We start from the raw sequence: 21484 nt of genomic DNA, 5'->3' as shown, positions 1-21484 counted from the left end.
ACATCTATTACTTTGGAAATAATGAAGATTTATAAAAGAAAGCAGTAGACCTTATTAAGGAAAGATTGTATAGAAAAATATAGTGGTATTTAAAAGCATAAATAGTGGCATTATTGTCTTTGGGTAGATTTTCCAATTTTTTTTCCTTTTCCCCTTTCCTTTGAAGAGTATCTCAGATCAAACAATGAAAACCCATCTCATAGTTTGAGCCACAGTGTAGGTGAGATACCCATTTGTCTAGCACATCAAGACGACCTCTTCTATAGAAGGAAATCATAACAGGAGAATCAAAAGGGAAAGTCAGTTTCCATTTCTGAGGGTTATGGGAATGTGAAAGAAGAGAGAAGCAGGAGATAACATAGGTATCTTTTGCTTATTCTTAGAAAATATCCTAATTTGAAAAAAAAAAAAAGTTTAGAATTGTAAGTCCTATGAGAAGAGTGGAGCTTTGTGTACTATGGATAAGAATTGGATATTTATAATAAGCAGTTCTTCAAGGATCAAATTAGACCAAAATTTTAAATGCTTTAAAAAGGAGCACATTGCATGTGTGGGGAGGTGGGTGCTGGTGCGCTCAGCTATGGTGTAGTCATTTGATTACTGCAAAGCTAGTGAGCTCATTTCAAATTTATATTAGCAAATTCAGTTTTCTAAATTAGGTATGATTTACAGGCTTTGTGGTTATCACATATTCTATAGTTAAGATTACTTTTATAAGATTAGATAATATCTTTATATTAAACTGCTAAGTGACTTGAAGGAACTTTAGCCATTTTATTTTTAAATGAAAAGATATAGAAGGAGCTATAATCAATAATAAAAAGAAATTAAATACAATATTTTATTGCCACCAATTTACTGTGGTGTCTTGTATTTTGATTGTGTATTAAAATATAATCATGTTATGTGTTTTTTAAAAGATATGGAACATGCTTAGCTTTAATTTTAAATGAAATATTTCTTTCAAAAGTACCCTTTGTTCCCCTGTGCTTCCGAGATTACCAAACTCTTTATGTTATAAAACTCTGCTATAACTTTCATAGCAGTAGTAACATGGATTAAGATGTGTTGTCATTGGCTCCTGACACCTGCTGAGAATAAGGGCTGGAAACAGGCTAATGTTCTTATTTTGTGGAGCAGGTAGGGTGTGAGAAGAATAAAACAGGGAGCTCTGTCATCTTTAAGAGGAATCTCCAATATTCTTCCAGGTTAATTACCTTGACAAGGCTAGTTAGTTGAATATAGGTTGAAGATTTATTACCTAAAAATACAGGATAACCTGTTAAATTTGAATTTAAGGAGACATGGGAGATACAGTTTTGATCCTTGGGTTGGGAAGATCCCCTGGAGAAGGAAATGGCAACCGACTCCAGTATTCTTGCCTGGAGAATCCCATGGATAGAGAATCCTGGTGGGCTACAACCCATGGGGTCAGAAAGAGTCAGACACAACTGAGTGACTAAACAACAACAACAAATAATTACTCAGTATACATCAGATCAGAGATCAGATCAGTCGCTCAGTCGTGTCCAACTCTTTGCAACCCCATGAATCGCAGCATGCCAGGCCTCCCTGTCCATCACCAACTCTCGGAGTTCACTCAGACTCATGTCCATCGAGTCAGTGATGCCATCCAGCCATATCATCCTCTGCCGTCCCCTTCTCCTCCTGCCCCCAACCCCTCCCAGCATCAGAGTCTTTTCCAATGAGTCAACTCTTTGCATGAGGTGGCCAAAGTACTGGAGTTTCAGCTTTAGCATCATTCCTTCCAAAGAAATCCCAGGGCTGATCTCCTTCAGAATGGACCGGTTGGATCTCCTTGCAGTTCAAGGGACTCTCAAGAGTCTTCTCCAACACCACAGTTCAAAAGCATCAATTCTTTGGCTCTCAGCCTTCTTCACAGTCCAACTCTCACATCCATACATGACCACAGGAAAAACCATAGCCTTGACTAGACGAACCTTTGTTGGCAAAGTAATGTCTCTGCTTTTGAATATGCTATCTAGGTTGGTCATAACTTTCCTTCCAAGGAGTAAGCATCTTTTAATTTCATGGCTGTAGTCACCATCTGTAGTGATTTTGGAGCCCAGAAAAATAAAGTCTGACACTGTTTCCACTGTTTCCCCATCTATTTCCCATGAAGTGGTGGGACTGGATGCCATGATCTTCGTTTTCTGAATGTTGAGCTTTAAGCCAACTTTTTCACTCTCCTCTTTCACTTTCATCAAGAGGCTTTTGAGTTCCTCTTCACTTTCTGCCATAAGGGTGGTGTCATCTGCATATCTGAGGTGATTGATATTTCTCCCAGCAATCTTGATTCCAGCTTGTGTTTCTTCCAGTCCAGCATTTCTTATGATGTACTCTGCATATAAGTTAAATAAACAGGGTGACAATATACAGCCTTGACGAACTCTGTCTGTACAATATTTGGAACATAATTTATTCATCACCTAGCTGAAATTCAGTCTTAACTGGGCATCTGATATTTTTTTTGTCAGTCTTAATCAGATACTAATGGACTAGAAGAGCCTTAGGGTTATTGTCCCTGTCCTTCAAATTACACAAGCCAGCCACAAGATCCACAAATATCCTCATCAATGTTTTGCCACACATTTGCGATGAATGGTCCTGTGGAAATGCTCCAATTTCCTGATCAAAAAGGGCAAACAGATAAAGGATACCCACCTCAATAATCTGAAGGCCCACAGTTCTTTCCATTGTAACCAGCTGATTGGCCACAAGGCTGTGGCATGGAGCCAGCAGCAGATGGCAAAGGGGCCTGGAGGTGGTGAAGTGGAGGTCTGGCCTTGCCACCTCCTGCACGCAGACCACCGCCAACCAGAACTACTCCCCTGCCACCCTCAGCAGCATCCAGCATGTCATCTGCAAGAACAAGTACCTCTGGGATCCATCCTGCACAGCAGACGCCTGTGATGGTGAAGGGGAAACGGTGTGGTCACTCACTGCCCCCCAGAGCAACAAAGACGTCAGCCAACATTTCTCAAAAAAAGAAAAAAAAAAATGATACCAGATCATTCTGAACTGCAACCAGAACAAAAAAAGTTGGATTTGCATCATGAAGAACCTTTAGACTACAAGGTCAAGTGATTGGCCACACTTTCTGTGGTTATCTCAGTATCCACAGTACTGCAATTGTGCATCTTCATGTTTTGTTGTTCAGCCGCTATGTCCTGTCTGACTCTTTGTGACCTTATATACTGCAGCACTCCCAGCTTCCCTGACTTCATGTTTTGGATGCTGCTTATAGTAACTTTCTCTTCCCTATCTCATGGAAAGGGACCGTAATCAGCTCAGTACTTGAATTAAGGAAGTTTGTATGACAAGATTATTTTCTCTGAATGTCTTTTCCATAAATAGCTCTGTGACCTACAGTTTCTTTTAGTTTTCAAAGCAGAATTTTCATGTTTTCATAATATTTTATAATAATATATAATGTATATACAATATAATCAATATTTTATAATATTGATTATATTTTATAATATTTATTATAAAGACTAGAGAGAGGGAGACAAATATCTGATAAATAAGAGTCTTCTTGCCTCTCACTTGTGAGTCTGGGATGTGTCCTCCAGAAAAGCTGCCCTTGTCCAATCAGGGGGTTTCCTTCTTTAAATCAAATGGGTTAGTGCTACATGCTCTTACAGGTGGAGCTGTGAAGTTTAGATTTCTCAGCTACCCTTTGCTTCCCTGTGACAATCTTGCAGAAATAGCTGGTGTCTTAATGAAGAACCTTCTAAGGGGATATATTAACAGTAAAATGACTCTGAGTGGAAGGCAAAAAAAAAAAAGTCTATACCTGAGCAAAGCCAAGGGGAATGGATTGATGATGGGAAAGCATAGATGTCTGTGAAAGCAAATGAAGGAGATGTTGTTGAAGTCCTTTGGTGGCAAATCTGAAGATATTTCTGAGCCAAAGGAGAAGTCTTTGAGTTATACCATCTGCAGTCTTCTGCTAAGGATGTAAAGCCTCACAGGTGTACAAAACACATCATCCAGTAATCAGGAGACCTACATTTGTCCCCACCAAAGTCCCATAAACTACACCCTGCCTAAGGCATCAGTATAGAGTAAGAAGCAGGGGATAGAGGAAGTTATCTGAGAAACTAAGCACTCTTCTCCAGAGAGATTTCTTTCTCTCAGTGCCTCTGTATCAGATATCCTGGATTCATTGCACACAACACAAATTCCTCATACAGATAGCTTTATCATCAATATGAATATGAGATTCTTGAGCGTAGACATTGTGCCTCAGTATCCTTGGTAAAGTGCCTCGGGAAAGAAAACGCACTTCTAAAGAGATCAAATTGAACAGAAAAATATGTAGCAAAAAGAGAGATGTGCCAAAGGCATACCTGGCTAAAATAAATCTTTCTCTATTCAATATTCATAGAAAATTCTGGAAACTATAAGCAAAAAAATCAACAGAGTGAAAAATCACCTGTAGCTGTATTGTTCAAACATGTCTCCCATTTGTATTTTGTCTTCTACCCCTTGCAGTGGAATTACATGAGGCACAATGGTTATACTAGATTTTTCAGCGATTCACATATTTTGAACAATTCTCCTTGATAATACACTCAAATCTACACACATTCTTAATGTTGGAGCATGATTCTTTGCACTAAACTTTTTTAGATTAAATTAGCCATTTAAGTAAATTGTTATCATGTGTGGATGTGAGAGTTGGACTATAAAGAAAACTGAGTGCCGAAGAATTGATACTTTTGAACTGTGGTGTTGGAGAAGACTCTTGAGAGTCCCTTGGACTGCAAGGAGATCCAACCAGTCCATTCTAAAGGAGATCAGCCCTGGGTGTTCATTGGAGGGACTGATGTTGAAGCTGAAACTCCAATACTTTGGCCATCTGATGTGAAGACCTGAGTGATTTGAAAAGACCCTGATGCTGGGAAAGATTGAGGGGAGGAGGAGAAGGGGACGACAGAGGATGAGATGGTTGGATGGCATCACCGACTCAATGGACATGAGTTTGGGTAAATTCTGGGAGTTGGTGATGTACAGGGAGGCCTGGCGTGCTGTGTTCCATGGGGTTGAAAAGAGTTGGACGTGACTGAGTGACTGAACTGAAGTGATTGCTTTAAAGAATGATATCATTAGCAGCCTTGCATTTACATAGTTGGTTACACACTATTTATTACCTATTTTGATGAGATTATATTTGAATATTTTTGAAAAATTCATCTATTTTCATATTTTTCTTCCACATGAATGCTGTGTTTATTCATTAAGATTTTCTCCAGACCCTCATTTGTGTTGATTTGGAAATAATCAGAGTTTTACCATTTTGTATCTCCTTATTTAATTGTTTATTCATTTAACAAATGTTTATGAGGGACCTGCTGTTTGCTTGGCACTAGACAAATGAAGGTAATAAGTATGGCTTAGTGGGAAGAAGCATGGGAAAACACAAGTAATCAGAGAGTAAGTACATGATTTCTATTTGAAATGAGAGTAACGACAAAAGCTCACAGTGATTGAATTGTTAATATTGTGTCAGAGACAGCATCTTCATAAATGGAGACTTAGAATGAGACATGATAAATGCAAAGTGCAGGAGGAAACACATTAGTGAAAAAGGGAACAGCTGTAAAAGGGTCCTATGGCTACATATTTTTGAAGAACTGAAAGACTTCCATGGTCAGAGCATATAAGCAAGGGAAGCAAGCACACAAGATACACTAGGAGAAATAAGACAGCACTTCAAATGCTTTGGTAAGGATTTCTGTTTTGGGCATTACATTGTGCAGCTATTTAAATTTAAATCTATGAAACATACTGTGATTTGTTTGAAGCTCATTTTAAATCACCTCTTGTTTATTAAGAAACAGTCATGTCATTTTTCATTATGAAATAGTTCTAATTATTTAAGATTTGAAACCACAATATTTAATATTTAGATATTTAGATGTACATCATTGAATGAGGCAGTCAGATTATGTTCTTTTCTGAGGCACACAGAGGCTTCTCTTATTGTAGAGAATGGGCTCTAGAGCATAAGGCTCAGTAGCTGTGGTGCATAGACTTAATTTCCCTGCACCATTCTAAACATACATTTAGGTATTTTTTTAACCTGTATTCAATACAAGCATAAATCTTATCTGTGTTGTTATTTTAGCTTAATCTTTATTTTTAACCACAGTTCTTAACATTGTTTCTAATATTGACATATGACTTCTTAAAAATTATTATGATTAGTTGCTCAGTTGTGTCCAACTCTGCGACCCCATGGGCAATGGAGTCCATGGAATTCTCCAGCCCGTGATACTGGAGAGGGTAACCTTTCCCTCTGCCAGGGATCTTCCAAACCCAGGGATTGAACCCATTGCAGGCAGATTCTATACCAGCTGAGCCACAAGGGAAGCCCAAGCTGGAATCAAGATTGCTGGGAGAAATATCAATAACCTCAGATACGCAGACGGTACCACACTTATGGCAGAAAGCGAAGAGCCTCTTGATGAAAGTGAAAGAGGAAAGTGAAAATGTTGACTTAAAACTCAACATTCAGAAAACTAAGATCATGACATCTGGTCCCATCACTTCATGGCAAATAGATGGGGAAACAATGGAAATGGTGACAGACTTTATTTTGGGGGGCTCCAAAATCACTGCAGATGGTGCCTGCAGCCATGAAATTAAAAGACGCTTGTTCCTTGGAAGGAAAGTTATGACCAACCTAGATAGCATATTAAAAAGCAGAGACATTACTTTGCCAACAGAAGTCCGAATAGTCAAAGCTTTAGCTTTTCCACTAGTCATATATAGATGTGAGAGTTGGCCTATAAAGAAAACTGAGCACTGAAGAATTGATGCTTTTGAACAGAGGTGTTGGAGAAGACTCTTGAGAGTCCCTTGGACAGCATGGAGATCCAACCAGTCCATCCTAAAGGAAATCAGTCCTGAATATTCATTGGAAAGACCGATGCTGAAGCTGAAACTCCAGTTCTTTGGCCATTTGATGTGAAGACCTGACTCATTTGAAAAGACCCTGATGCTGGGAAAGATTGAAGGCAGGAGGAGAAGAGGATGACAGAGGATGAGATGTTTGGATGGCATCAGCAATTCTATGGACATGAGTTTGAGTAAGCTCTGGGAGTTGATGATGGACAGGGAGGCCTGGTGTGCTGCAGTCCATGGGGTCACAAATAGTCAGACATGACTGAGCGACTGAACTGAACTGAACTGTGATGAATCTGTTGCATTTGTAGCAAGGTGTGGCTAATAAAGAATGGGGTTGAACAAGAATCTAACTGGATTCTGTCACTGGGAGAGGCTGATCCTAATGGGAGTTAGCCAGGATGTAGGTTTACAAAATGGTTCTTTTTTGTACCAGGAAGCTAAATTTTGAGAACTACAGCCAGCCTCCAGTATCCACAGGTTTGTATGCTGTGTGCTCAGTTGCTAGGTCAAGTCCAACTCTTTGTGACCCCTGGATTGTAGCCTAGCAGGTTCATCTGTCCATGGAATTTTCTGGGTAAGAGTACTAGAGCAGATTGCCATTTCCTAAGGGATGCAGGGGGAAAGTATCTGCCTGCCAATGCAGGAGAGATATGGGTTTGATCCCTAGTTCAGAAAGATTGTTTAGAGTAGGAAATGGTAACCCGCTCCAGTATTCTTGCCTGTGGGGTCACAAACAGTTGATCACGACTGAGCACAGCACAGCACTCCAGAGGATCTTCCTGACCCAGAGAATCTTCCTGACCCAGAGATTGAACCTGCATCTCCTGCATTGGCAAGTAGATTCTTTACCACTGTGCCACTTGGAAAGCCCTATCCACAGGTTTGCATCAGCAAATTCAACTAACTGGATCAAAAATATTCAAAAAATTTCCAGAAAGTTCTAAAAGGCAAAATTTGAATTTTCCATGCTCTGGCAAATCTTTGCATAGTATTTATGTTACATTAGGCATTAATGTACTCTAGAGTTGATTGATGGAGAAGGCAATGGCACCCCACTCCAGAACTCTTGCCTGGAAAATCCCATGGATGGAGGAGCCTGGTAGGCTGCAGTCCATGGGGTCCTAAGAGTCAGACACGACTGAGTGACTTCAATTTCACTTTTCATGAATTGGAAAAGGAAATGGCAACCCACTCCAGTGTTCTTGCCTGGAGAATCCCAGGGATGGGGAAGCCTGGTGGGCTGCCGTCTATGGGGTCACACAGAGTCGGACACGACTGAAGTGACTTAGCAGTAGCAGCAGCAGCAGAGTTAATTGAAAATAAACAAGAAGATGTTCATAGAGGATATGAATGTCTAGGATTTGGGTATTTTGGGAGAGTGTCCTGAAACAAATCCCTCACAGCTGCTAAGGGATGACCATGTAAAAATGAGAAAGTTTTTGACAATTCAAACTGATCAGTTCTTACATAAATGCTTAGGAATATTTTGTTCAGGAGTGTTTTTCCCGAACTGAATTATAACATATTACTTTCTTTTATTCTCCCGAATGTGACTTTAACCAGTGATTTATATAATTATATACAATAAACTGTGGAAAATTCTGAAAGAGATGGGAATACCAGACCTCCTGACCCGCCTCTTGAGAAATTTGTATGCAGATCAGGAAGCAACAGTTAGAACTGGACATGGAACAACAGACTGGTTCCAAATAGGAAAAGGAGTACGTCAAGGCTGTATATTGTCACCCTGCTTATTTAACTTATATGCAGAGTACATCATAAGAAATGCTGGGCTGGAAGAAGCACAAGCTGGAATCAAGATTGCCAGGAGAAATATCAATCACCTCAGATATGCAGATGACACCACCCTTATGGCAGAAAGTGAAGAGGAACTCAAAAGCCTCTTGATGAAAGTGAAATAGGAGAGTGAAAAAGTTGGCTTAAAACTCAACATTCAGAAAACAAAGATCATGGCATCTGTTCCCATCACTTCATGAGAAATAGATGGGGAAATAGTGGAAACAGTGTCAGACTTTATTTTTTGGGCTCCAAAATCACTGCAGATGGTGACTGCAGCCATGAAATTGAAAGACGCTTACTCCTTGGAAGGAAAGTTATGACCAACCTAGATAACATATTCAAAAGCAGAGACATTACTTTGCCAACAAAGGTCCGTCTAGTCAAGGCTATGGTTTTTCTAGTGGTCATGTTTGGATGTGAGAGTTGGACTGTGAAGAAAGCTGAATGCCGAAGAATTGATGCTTTTGAACTGTGGTGTTGGAGAAGACTCTTGAGAGTCCCTTGGACTGCAAGGAGATCCAACCAGTCCATTCAGAAGGAGGTCAGCCCTGGGATTTTTTTGGAAGGAATGATGCTAAAACTGAAACTCTGGTAGTTTGGCCACCTCATGAGAAGAGTTGACTCATTGGAAAAGACCCTGATGCTGGGAGGGATTGGGGGTAGGAGGAGAAGGGACGACAGAGGATGAGATGGCTGGATGGCATCACTGATTCGATGGACGTGAGTCTGAGTGAATTCCGGGAGTTAGTGATGGACAGGGAGGCCTGTCGTGCTGCAATTCATGGGGTCGCAAAGAGTCGGACACGACTGAGTGACTGAACTGATACCTAAAATATCACTGTAAAGTTCTGTATCTATCAAAAAACAAATGCAGGACCAAGGATTATAACTCTATGATAACACTTCCCTTAGAGTTTATTATGGATGTTATTTAAATAAGTTCTACTCTATAAGAGGCAGTATTTCATGCTTCTCATATATTAGCACTATTCCTCATATGAGCTCTGAAAAGTATGAATTGATATTTCTATTTTATTTGTGAGGAACCTGAATCTCAGAGAGGTGTCATCACTTTCTCAAAGTCACAATACCGTAAGTGGCAGAGTCAAGATTCAAACTGCATCTGTTTTTTTTTTTTTTTAATGCCAAGACTGTAGTAGTCTTTATTACACCACTTTCTTTGATGGAAATTTGTTTAACACCATGTCTTATACCAGGAACTCTACTAACCCATCTGGCATCATTTTAATGCAAATTTAAAAGAGCAGCTCGTGAACAAGCAGCCTGGTGCCAAAAGTATATGTCTTGGTAGAGAGAGAACAAGCTGAACTTCAGTGCCCACTTGCACTTTCAGCCAGGACCCCAGAGCTATGAACAGTAGACACAACTGTATCTGAGGACCTTGAACGTGATGGAACTTATATCAACAAATCATCTAAATTAAAATGTCTACTTAATATTTGAAAGCCAATTAATAAAGAAAAGTTGCTCAGTTGTGTCCCACTCTTTGCAATACAGTCCATGGGATTCTCCAGGCCAGAATACTCAAGTGGGTAGCCTTTCCCTTCTCCAGGGGATCTTCCCAACCCAGGGATTGAATCCAGGTTTCCCACATTGCAGGTGGATTTTTTTACCAACTGATCCTCCAGGGAAGCCCAAGAATACTGGAGTGGGTAGCCTATGTCTTCTCCAGTGGATCTTCCCGACCTAGGAATTGAACCAGGTCCCCTGCATTGCAGGTGGATTTTTTACCAGCTGAGCTATCATAAGTTGAACTGCAACAAAACTAAAATAAGTCCTTGGTTTTTCCAGAACAAGAAGTCGCCCAGTCATGTCCGACTCTTTGCGACCCCATGGACTGTAGCCTACCAGGCTCCTCTGTCCATGGGATTTTCCAGGCAATAGTACTGGAGTGGATTGCCATTTCCTTCTCCATGGGATCTTCCCAATCCAGGGATTGAACCCGGGTCTTCTGCATCGTAGACAGATGCTTTACCGTCTGAGCCACCAGGGAATTAGTTTTTCCAGAGCATTTGATTATTCCAAATATTAAATTTTATCCCCAGGTATAATTAAGAGTACAGCTTCCTGTTATATCCTGACAAATTCTATATGGCTTTGTTAATCATTAGCCTAGTGTCTGGTTCATGCATGCTATGTGCTCAGTCACTTCAGTCATGTCTGACTCTTTGCAACAGTATGGACTGTAACCCGCCAGGCTCCTCTGTCCATGGGATTCTCCAGGCAAGAATACTGGAGTGGGTTACCATGCCCTCCTCCAGGGGATCTTCCTGACCCAGGGATTGAATGTGTGTCTCTTACTCTACTTCATAATGGGATTCAACCCTGATTTTTTTTAACTTTTAATTTTTAATTAGTAAAACTAAGTAAAGTAAAATACCCAACTTTCATTTCATAATATATATTTAATTTAATATCAATTTATATTTATTTAATCAAATATTTATTTAATTTTGCTTAATTACTTAGTTTAATATTTAAATATATTCATAAATAAAATGTTCAGTTCAGTCATATCAAATTATAGACTTTGAAAGAGTAACATAAGCCTTGCTGCTGCTGCTAAGTCGCTTCAGTCATGTCCGACTCTGTGTGACCCCATAGATGGAAGCCCACCAGGCTCCCCCGTCCCTGGGATTCTCCAAGCAAGAACACTGGAGTGGGTTGCCATCTCCTTCTCCAATACATGAAAGTGAAAAGTGAAAGTGAAGTCCCTCAGTCGTGTCTGACTCCTAGCGACCCCGTGGGCTGCAGTGTACCAGGCTCCTTCATCCATGGGATTTTCCAGGCAAGAGTACTGGAGTGGGGTGCCATTGCCTTCTCCGAACATAAGCCTTAGGCAAATATAATTATAGGAATCAAAACATTGACTTCATTTATTAACCAAAATTTTTATTTCTCCAGCCCTGTTTTGATTGTGGGATATTGAGCAGGTATGGGGAGTCTAGGGAAAGGAGATGAGGTTAGAATGACTTTAAAATGAGGTCTAGTTGTGTGACTTTTCAAACTAATTGATAAATGTAATACCCACCTTTGGAATCCAGCTACCATGGTGTGTAGAGGTTCCAGACATATGAAAATGTCTGGGAATTCTAACATGTAGTGTTCTAACTGAGAACTCCCAATGAGATCTTAGCTTGTAGAAAGCATCAGCCTCCAGACCCTTAACTGAGGTGGACTTTGAGATGATTTCAGCCCCAGGTGCCATCAGATTGCAACTGCTTGAAACACCCCTTAAGTAAACTGTCTTGCTGAGGACATTAACACCAGAAAGATAGAAGATAAGACTAATAAATAATTGTTACTGTTTTTGCTAGTAGTTTGTCATTTGTTAAGTAGCACTAGATAACCAAAGCCTTCCTACCTGAAAGAATAACACATACACATATGCATCAGAGGAAAATAATAGTGTTTACAAAACACAAAAGATATTGGAAACAGGTGTTATCACTGGAGATCTTTGTATTTGGAAAAGGCTGAATGGAGGAAATGGAATATTAGCCAGATATAGGAGGATAAAGTATAAAATCCATTCAACAAGATGTGTATCAATTAATAAAATCAAGTAGCATGCTATACAAGGTGGATTAGCATTCTAAGGGCTTCCCTGGTGGCTCAGCTGGTAAAGAAGCCGTCTGCAATGTGGGAGACCTGGGTTCAGTCTCTAGGTTGGGAAGATCCCCTGGAGAAGCGAAAGGCTTCCCACTCCTTCTCGCCTGGAGAATTCCATGGACTGTACAGATCATGGTGTTGCAAAGTCAGACATGACTTAGCGACTTTCAAGGCTTCCCGGATAGCTCAGTAGGTAAAGCATTTTAAATAGAACACTCTTTTTTTCCAATTGTTTTTGAATTTAGTTGATTATGCTGTTGTTTTAGTTTCAGGTGTGCAGCAAAGTGATTAAAAATGTGTATATATTGCATGTATATGTAAGGCTGAATCACTTTGCTGTGCACTTGAAATTATCACAACATTGTTAATTGGTTATATGACAATGTAAAATAAAGCATTGAATGTATAAATATATATATTCTTTCTCAGATTCTTTTCCATTATAGGTTATTAGGGATATTGCATATAGTTCCATATGCTATACAGTATGTCCTCATTGTTTACCTGTTTCATATGTAGCAATGTGTTTCTGTTTATCCCAAACTCCTAATTTATCCCCCAACCCCCCAGCCTCTTCCCTTTTGGTAACCATAAGATTGTTTTCTATGTGAGTCTCTTTCTGAGGAAGCAATATTTTAATTATTTATTTTGATGAAATAACTAGAAGAATTATGAATAAAGAAATTCATAAGCATGTTTATATCATTTTCTATTTAGCAATTATAATTTTACCTTGAATCATAGTAGACCACATTGATCTAACGCCAGGAAAGATAAACAGTTACACTTGAACCACACAAAAGGGCCAGATGTTTGATCTCTCTAATGGAAAGTAAAAAATATGTTGCATTACTTCATTTATAAACCATAAAGTTTGTGCCAATAATTAAACTGGAATTAAAAAATATTATAATATAGGTGTCATTTTTCTTATTTTTTTAAAAAAAGAGTTTGATAGAAAAGATTTAGATTGAAGAATAGAGAAAGTATGCTAGCCTCTTCAATTTTATTCATTTTGCATTTTGACAATGAAATTCTGCCAAATGATATTCTAATTAAGAAAAATATTGCAATTATTTTGGCCCTTACTTGGCTATTATTAATACCATTAACTCTAAATTTCCAACACCTTTTGGCTAATAGAAGATTATGTAGTTTACTATGTAAACTATGTAGTTTACTTCCGCTGTTTCACCCAAAGTTTAAGTCTCTGAACAGACAAAATATCCAGTAGTGTCATTTCCTCTCAGACTTGTTGAATATTGGTCACTGAAGTAGAATCTATCATTTTATCTTCCTCTAATAGAGAGTTTGAACTAGCTCATCCACATTGCGGTAGCTTAGGTTACTGTTCATCAAATAGTCACAGACTTCTCTTCATGGAAGAAGTGTAATTTATCATCTCATAGACTCAGAATTTGGCCATGTGGCTGGATGTGGCCAGTAGGTGTGAATGTCAGAATTTGGCATTGTGACTGGCTGTGGCCAATGGGTGTGAATGGCAGTGACAATGTGCCAGTTCCAAGCTGAGATTTTGGGAGGCACAACACGGGAGAAGAGCACACCCACACAGCCAACATACCTATTGCCATTAGGTTGTCTTCTAATGACTGCTTGTGAAACAGAACCAAACCCAAAGCTAATAATGTCACCAGGCCTATCCAAGTTCAGACAAAATCCACTGACTTGTATCTAACAAGACATAAATGTGAAACAAACATGGTATTATAATCCATTGTGATATTAGGGTTTTTGTTATAGAGTATTATCATATAGCAAAACCTGACCAATACATATGTCTACAAATTAAACACACTTTTATTCTTTTCAACTTTTCTTAAGACTTTTAAGAACTTATCAATTTTCCAGAAAGGGTTATACTTTTCATACATATTTGTCATTTTCCAAATGCCTAAGGACAGACAGAGAGTTTTCTAAAATAAATTTTCTCCAAGACTTTTCCTTTGCTGATACAGTTTTATAATCCCACTTACGATCAACAAATGAATTTTTTTTTGTACGTGCTCTGTCATCATCTGGATAAGTTTGGAGAACAAAACACAGTGAGAATGCTGGCAAATAATTACCAGCATTCTAGAAGAGAATAGAATAGAAATAGAAACCATTTTAGAATATGAAGTTTTTAGGGTCAGAATATATTTTGTTGGGTAAAAAGTGTTCTCCAGTGAATAACTGAAATATTACCAAGAATTGATAGCTTTTCTTAATGGCTCAGACAGTAAAAAAAATTGGCTTGCAATGCAGGAGACCTGGGCTCCATCCCTGGGTCAGGAGAAAGGAATGGCTACCCACTCCAGTATTCTTTCCGGGAGAATTCCAAGGTCAGAGGAACCTGGCAGGCTACAGTCATTAGGATCTCAAAGTCAGACATGGCTGAAAAACCAAGCACAATAACTTTTCTTGTAATCCTATAATTCATAAGCAAAAAATTAAAAAGACAAAATTTTAAACCAAAAATAAAAGTCAATAATTTGTCAAAAAAGTCATTGTAACATATGTGCTTCCCTCGTGTCTCAGATGGTAAAGAATCTTCCCACAACACAGAGACCTAGGTTTGATCCTTGGATCGGGAAGATCCCCTAGATGGGGAAATGGCTACCCACTCCAGTATTCTTGCCTGGAAATTGCCATGGACTGAGGAGCCTGGTGGGCTACAGCCAATGACTTTTTTTGTAATGCTGTTATTTATAACCAAAAACTTAATAGCACAAAATTTTAAATAAAAAAATAGTCAACCATTTGTCAAAGAAGTCATTGTAAGATATGTAGGCTTTCACTAACATGTGGCTCAAGCAAATTTTCTTATCACTCAATCCATAATTGGCTTCTCACTTGTTTTTAGTTCACATCATTACTACAATTTACTTAACCACACTCTAGTTTGGTTCCCATGTTTTTATAGTTTCACACATACTTTTCTGCACAGAGAAATTATGTTGGGAAATTAAAATATTGCTTCCCTAGACTTTCCCTTATTATAAAGAAGAAGATCTTGCTGATGGTTGTATGGTCAAGCTACATTTTAGAGTGTAGGTTAACACTTCAATCTCTATTCCATCTCATACTCTGCTTTATAATAATTGGCTTTAATGTATATTCTACTTGAATTCTCATTTAAATCAAGCTGATCTATGAACTACATATTATCTGCAAATCTTTAATAAACATGCTACTTATGATTATCTTTTTCAGTCATAAGACTATATTCACTTATTTCAGAGATACATGATTCTGCATGCAAAATAAAAACCCAAATAGTCCACTCCTGTGAAATTTGAAAAAAAAAAATTGCTAAGTTAAATAAATAAATAATAATTTTATATGAGTCATTTAGATACTTGCTTCAAAATGGAAAATTGGTCATATAGCATTTTGGAAACCAATCTTCAATCTATTTAATCGGTTACACATTCTTTAGTAATAATAATTTTATTTGTTTAATATTCTTATGGTATGATAGTACTGAAATCTATATAGCAGTCATTCCAGCACAGACACTTTGAATAGCAATTGTTCATTTACTTCTAAGGCCTGCGGAGAAATGTACTTGAATCTGAGTTTGGGAATTGTGCAGAGCAGTTTATGCTCTCGTCCTCATTCACAGTGGGCAACCTGTTAACTGGCCAGAACATCACGCATGATTTGGCAAATGCTGCCTTCAAAATCCAAAAAAGTCCAACAGGTACTTATGTCTCTTCTTAGTGGTGAATTGTGCAAGTAGAACAACTTTTCTTGGAGGGGGTATCCTAAAATCCACCAGGTCACTGAGCTTCTAGAGCCTTTGCTGATACTATGTCAAAGAACATACAATAGTCCCCTCACCTGCAGCTTTGCTCTCCACGGTTTCAGTTTCCTGTGGTCAATTGCAGTCCAAAAATGTTAAATGACAAATTCCAGAGGTAAAAATTTCTTAAGTTTTAAATTGTGCACTGTTCTGAGTAGTGTGCTGAATTCTCACACCCTTCTTCTCTGTCCTGCCCAGGACTCTATGCCTTCATCCAGCATACTGCGCCCATTCAGCCACTTAGAAACATCTCAGTTGTCAGATTGACTGTCTAATATCACAGTGCTTTTGTGCAAGTAACCCTTATTTTACTTAATCAGATCAGATCAGATCAATCGCTCAGTCGTGTCCGACTCTTTGTGACCCCAGGCACTCCAGGCCTCCCTGTCCATCACCAACTCCCAGAGTTCACTCAGACCCACGTCCATCGAATCAGTGATGCCATCCAGCCATCTCATCGCCTGTCGTCCCCTTCTCCTCTTGCCCCCAATCCCTCCCAGCATCAGAGTCTTTTCCAATGAGTCAACTCTTTGCATGAAGTGGCCAAAGTACTGGAGTTTCAGCTTTAGCATCATTCCTTCCAAAGAAATCCCAGGGCTGATCTCCTTCAGAATGGACTGGTTGGATCTCCTTGCAGTCCAAGGGACTCTCAAGAGTCTTCTCCAACACCACAGTTCAAAAGCATCAATTCTTCGGGGCTCAGCCTTCTTCACAGTCCAACTCCCACATCCATACATGACCACAGGACAAACCATAGCCTTGACTAGACGAACCTTTGTTGGCAAAGTAATGTATGCTATCTAGGTTGGTCATAACTTTCCTTCCGAGGAGTAAGCATCTTTTAATTTCATGGCTGCAGTCACCATCCGGAGTGATTTTGGAGCCCAGAAAAATAAAGTAAGACACTGTTTTCACTGTTTCCCCATCTATTTCCCATGAAGTGATGGGACCAGGTGCCATGGTCTTCGTTTTCTGAATGTTGAGCTTTAAGCCAACTTTTTCACTCTCCACTTTCACTTTCATCAAGAGGCTTTTTAGTTCCTCTTCACTATATTGGCCCCCAAACGTGAGAGTAGTGATGCTGGTAATTTAGATATGCCAAAGAGAAACTGGCAAAGTGCTTCTTCTAAGTAAAAAAGGTAAAAGTTCTCAGTTTAATAAGGAAAGAAAAAGAAATTATACACTAATGTTGCTAATATTTCCAATATGAATGCATCTTCTCTCTGTGCAGTTGTAAACAGGTGCTGTTGCACTTCAAACTGCAAAAGTTTTGGCCACACTGTGTGATACATTCTTAGTTATCAAGGAGAAGGCCTTACATTTATACAATAAAATATTTTGAGAGAGAGAAAAAGACCATATTCATGTAATATTTATTACAGTTTATTGTTATTATTAGATATGTGTTGATCTCTTACTGTGCTTAATCTAGATTAAACCTTATCATATGTATGTACATACAGTAAAAAACTCTGTGTGTGTGTGTGTGTGCGTGCACGTGCATGATTTGGTACTATCAGTGGTTTCAGGTATCCACTGAGGGTCTTGGAACATATACCCTGTGGAAAGAGAGACTGTTATACTGTTGTCAGAGAACAGGAGGTAACACAGTGAAGGGGCATTGCTATTTCTACCACATGTATGAGGACTCTTTTAGATCATGTTAACTAGATAACAATGGAATGAAAGCGTTTTGGGGAATGTAGGTCAGCAAGCCTTCTTCTGTAAACAGCTAGACACAAATACTTTAGGTTTTATGAGTTAAGTACATACAATCTTTGTTATATATTCTTATTTGCCTTTAATAGAACTTTAACAATGCAACAGTGTTACTTCCTGAGCTATACAAAAACAGTGCACGGGCTGCAGTTTGCTAACCCCTGTTCCAGGTACTAGGTTCTAATTGCAGTCTGTACCATCATATAGGTTTGCAGTATTCTACATTCGCTTGCTGAGACCCATCTGGTACTTAAATGATGATGTTGTAATGCATCACACAGCCACATTTCTGAATCTTTTAACTTTTTAAGCTACTTAGCTTAGAAAATCCTAACAAATAAACCCCTCAATATTTAAAATTTTTCATTGATAAGTATAATTTCAATTTACTTTAAAAAAATTCTCACATTTTCACAAATAAAGAAACCTGAGCTTTTTATTCTATACAGAAAGTCATTATTCTATGCATATTTCCTCTTATTTACCTGTTGCATAGAAGTTAAAGTGTCTGTCTGATAATACTGTATTAGGAAAAATACCACAGAAATATGACCATTGATTTAATTTAATAGGACTATTAACTGTTTTTTAAAGTTTTCCCTGGGGTCTGAATTATCAACGTGATAATTAAACTACTAGTTTATTCAGTGAGTAAAAATAAAATTTTATTAAAATTTTTATTTATTTATTGGACAGCTTACAGAATCTTAGTTTCCTGGCCAGGGATTGAACACAGGCCATGGTAGTGCTGAGTCCTAACCACTGGACCATCAGGAAATTCCCAAGAAGGGATAAAGTTAAAACAGTTCTTATGCAGATAACACCAAGAAAAGGTATCTTGCAGGTTTTTTTTTTTTTTTTTGGTTGTGTGAATAAATAGGCACACTTTAATATCTGTCATGATTTTTCTACTCTCTTAAAATACATTTTAAAGTTTCTAACAGCCTAATTTAATATATATTAGAAATTATTTTTCATTAACACACAGAGTTTTTCATTAATCTTCTGGGGCCAAACAGATGCCTTCTAAGAAACTCAACTACTTTACCAGAGGGTTTCTATTCCAATAAACTTTTGATAATGGAATGATTTATAAGTAAATAAAGTATAAGGAATAGGTTTAGAAATTATTACATTTCTCATATTCAACTAATGACTAATGTTCAGTTAACAATGACTGAAAGAGCTATTCTGAAATTGTGAAAAAATAAAGTTATAAAAAATAAATAAACTATATGTAGTAAGATCAGTCCTTTGGGGAACATATGGACAAAAGATCCTATTTGCCTGAGTCAAGTCTGCATTTTGTGGATTTAGGATGGCACCTTTTTATTCTACTGAGTAAATTTTCCCAGCTGCCATTTTTACTTGAATGCTAATTAAGATATATAATGTATATAAAAGTGTTTATCATCTTTATATGCCATTGTATTACATTTTGATAAAGTCTTTAATTCTGTACTTTGTAAAGGTTAAACCATAGTATTAGAGAAATTTCTCTTTTTTAGAAAAAATTGGCATAGAAATACAATGTCAAAGAATGTTCAAACTAACATTTACCCTCATTTGCACTAGCAAAGTAATCCTTAAAATACTTCAAGCTAGGCTTCAGCTGTCCATGAACTGAGAACTCCCAGATGCCCAAGCTGGATTTAGAAGAGGCAGAGGAACCAGAGATCAAATTGTCGACATTTGTTGGATCATGGAGGAAGAAAGGGAATTCCAGAAAAACATCGACTTCTGCTTCATTGATTACACTAAATCGTTTGGGTGGATCACAGCAAACTGTGGAAAATTGTTAAAGAGATGGGAGTACCACATCACCTTACTGGTCTCCTGAGAAACCTGTATGCAAATCAAGAAGCACCATTTAGAATTGGACAGGGAACAGTGGACTGATTCCACTTGGGAAAAAAGAGTAGATCAAGGTGGTTTATTGTCACCCTGATTATTTAATTTATATGTAGAGTACATTGGGAGAAGGCAATGGCACCCCATCCCAGTACTCTTGCCTGGAAAATCCCATGGACAGAGGAGCCTGGTAGGCTGCTGTCCATGGGGTTGTGAAGAGTCGGACACGACTGAGTGACTTCACTTTCACTTTTCACTTTCATGCATTGGAGAAGGAAATGGCAACCCACTCCAGTGTTCTTGCTTGGAGAATCCCAGGGACGGGGGAGCCTGGTGGGCTGCCGTCTATGGGGTCACACAGAGTCGGACACGACTGAAGCGACTTAGCAGCAGCAGCAGCAGCAGAGTACATTGTGTGAAATGTCAGGCTGGATGAATCACAAGCTGGAATCAAGATTATCAGGAGAAATATCAACAATCTTAGATATGCAGATGATTCCATTCTAATGGCAGCAAGTGAAGAGGAATTAAAGAGCCTCTTGATGAGAATGAAAGAGGAGGGTGAAAAAGCTGGCTTGAAACTCAACATTCAAAACACCAAGATCATGACATCTGGTCTCATCACTTCATGGCAAATAGAAAGGGAAAAAGTAGGAACAGTGACAGATTTCATTTTCCTGGGCTCCAAAATCACTGTGGACAGTGACTATAGTCATGAAATTAAGAAACTTGCTCCTTGGAAGAAAAGCTGTGATGATCTAGACAGTGTATTAAAAAGCAGAGACATCACATTGCCAACAAAGGTGTATATAGTTAAAGCTATGGTTTTTCCAGTAGTCATGTATGGATGTGAGAGTTTGGCCATTGAGAAGGCTGAGTTCCAAAGTAGTGATGCTTTTGAATTGTGGTGTTGGAGAAGACTCTTGAGAGTCCCTTGGACAGCAAGGAGATAAAACTGGCAAATCCTAAAGGAAATCAATCCTGAATATTTATTGGGAAGATCTGATGCTGAAGCTTAAGCTCCAATACTTTGGCCATCTAAAGTGAGGAACTGACTGATTGGAAAAGACCCTGATCCTTGGAAAGATTGAGGGCAGCAGGAGAAGGAAGTAACAGAGGATGAGATGGTTGGATGGCATCACCAACTCAATGGATGAGTTGAGCAAACTCAGGGAGAGAGTGAAGGACAAGGAAGCCTGGTGTGCTGCAGTCCAGAGGTTGCAAAGGGTTGGACAAGACTTAGCAACTGAACAAGGAAATTGTTGCTTTACAGTGTTGTATAACAAAGTGAGTTAGCTATATATCTTGGTCCTCTGCCCCACCACCCCCATTCCACCCATTTAGGTCACCAGAGAATGCCTAGCTAAGCTCCCTGCATTACACAGCGGATTCCCACTAGATACCTGTTTTGCACATGGTAGTGCACACATGACAACCCCAATCTCCCAATTCCTTCCCCCTAACCACTCTATCAGAGAAGGCAATGGCACCCCACTCCAGTACTCTTGCCTGGAAAATCCCATGGATGGAGGAGCATGGTAGGCTGCAGTCCATGGGGTTGCTAAGAGTCGGACACGACTGAGCAATTTCACTTTCACTTTTCACTTTCATGCATTGGAGAAGGAAATGGCAACCCACTCCAGTGTTCTTGCCTGGAGAATCCCAGGGATGGGGGAGTCTGGTAGGCTGTAGTCCATGGGGTCGCATAGAGTCAGACATGACTGAAGCGACTTAACA

Source organism: Bos indicus x Bos taurus, chromosome 11 (assembly GCF_003369695.1).
Source record: "Bos indicus x Bos taurus breed Angus x Brahman F1 hybrid chromosome 11, Bos_hybrid_MaternalHap_v2.0, whole genome shotgun sequence".
NCBI classification, from domain to species: Eukaryota; Metazoa; Chordata; class Mammalia; order Artiodactyla; family Bovidae; genus Bos; species Bos indicus x Bos taurus.
The sequence above is the reverse complement of the archived record's forward strand: the minus strand, read 5'-3'. Positions refer to the sequence as shown.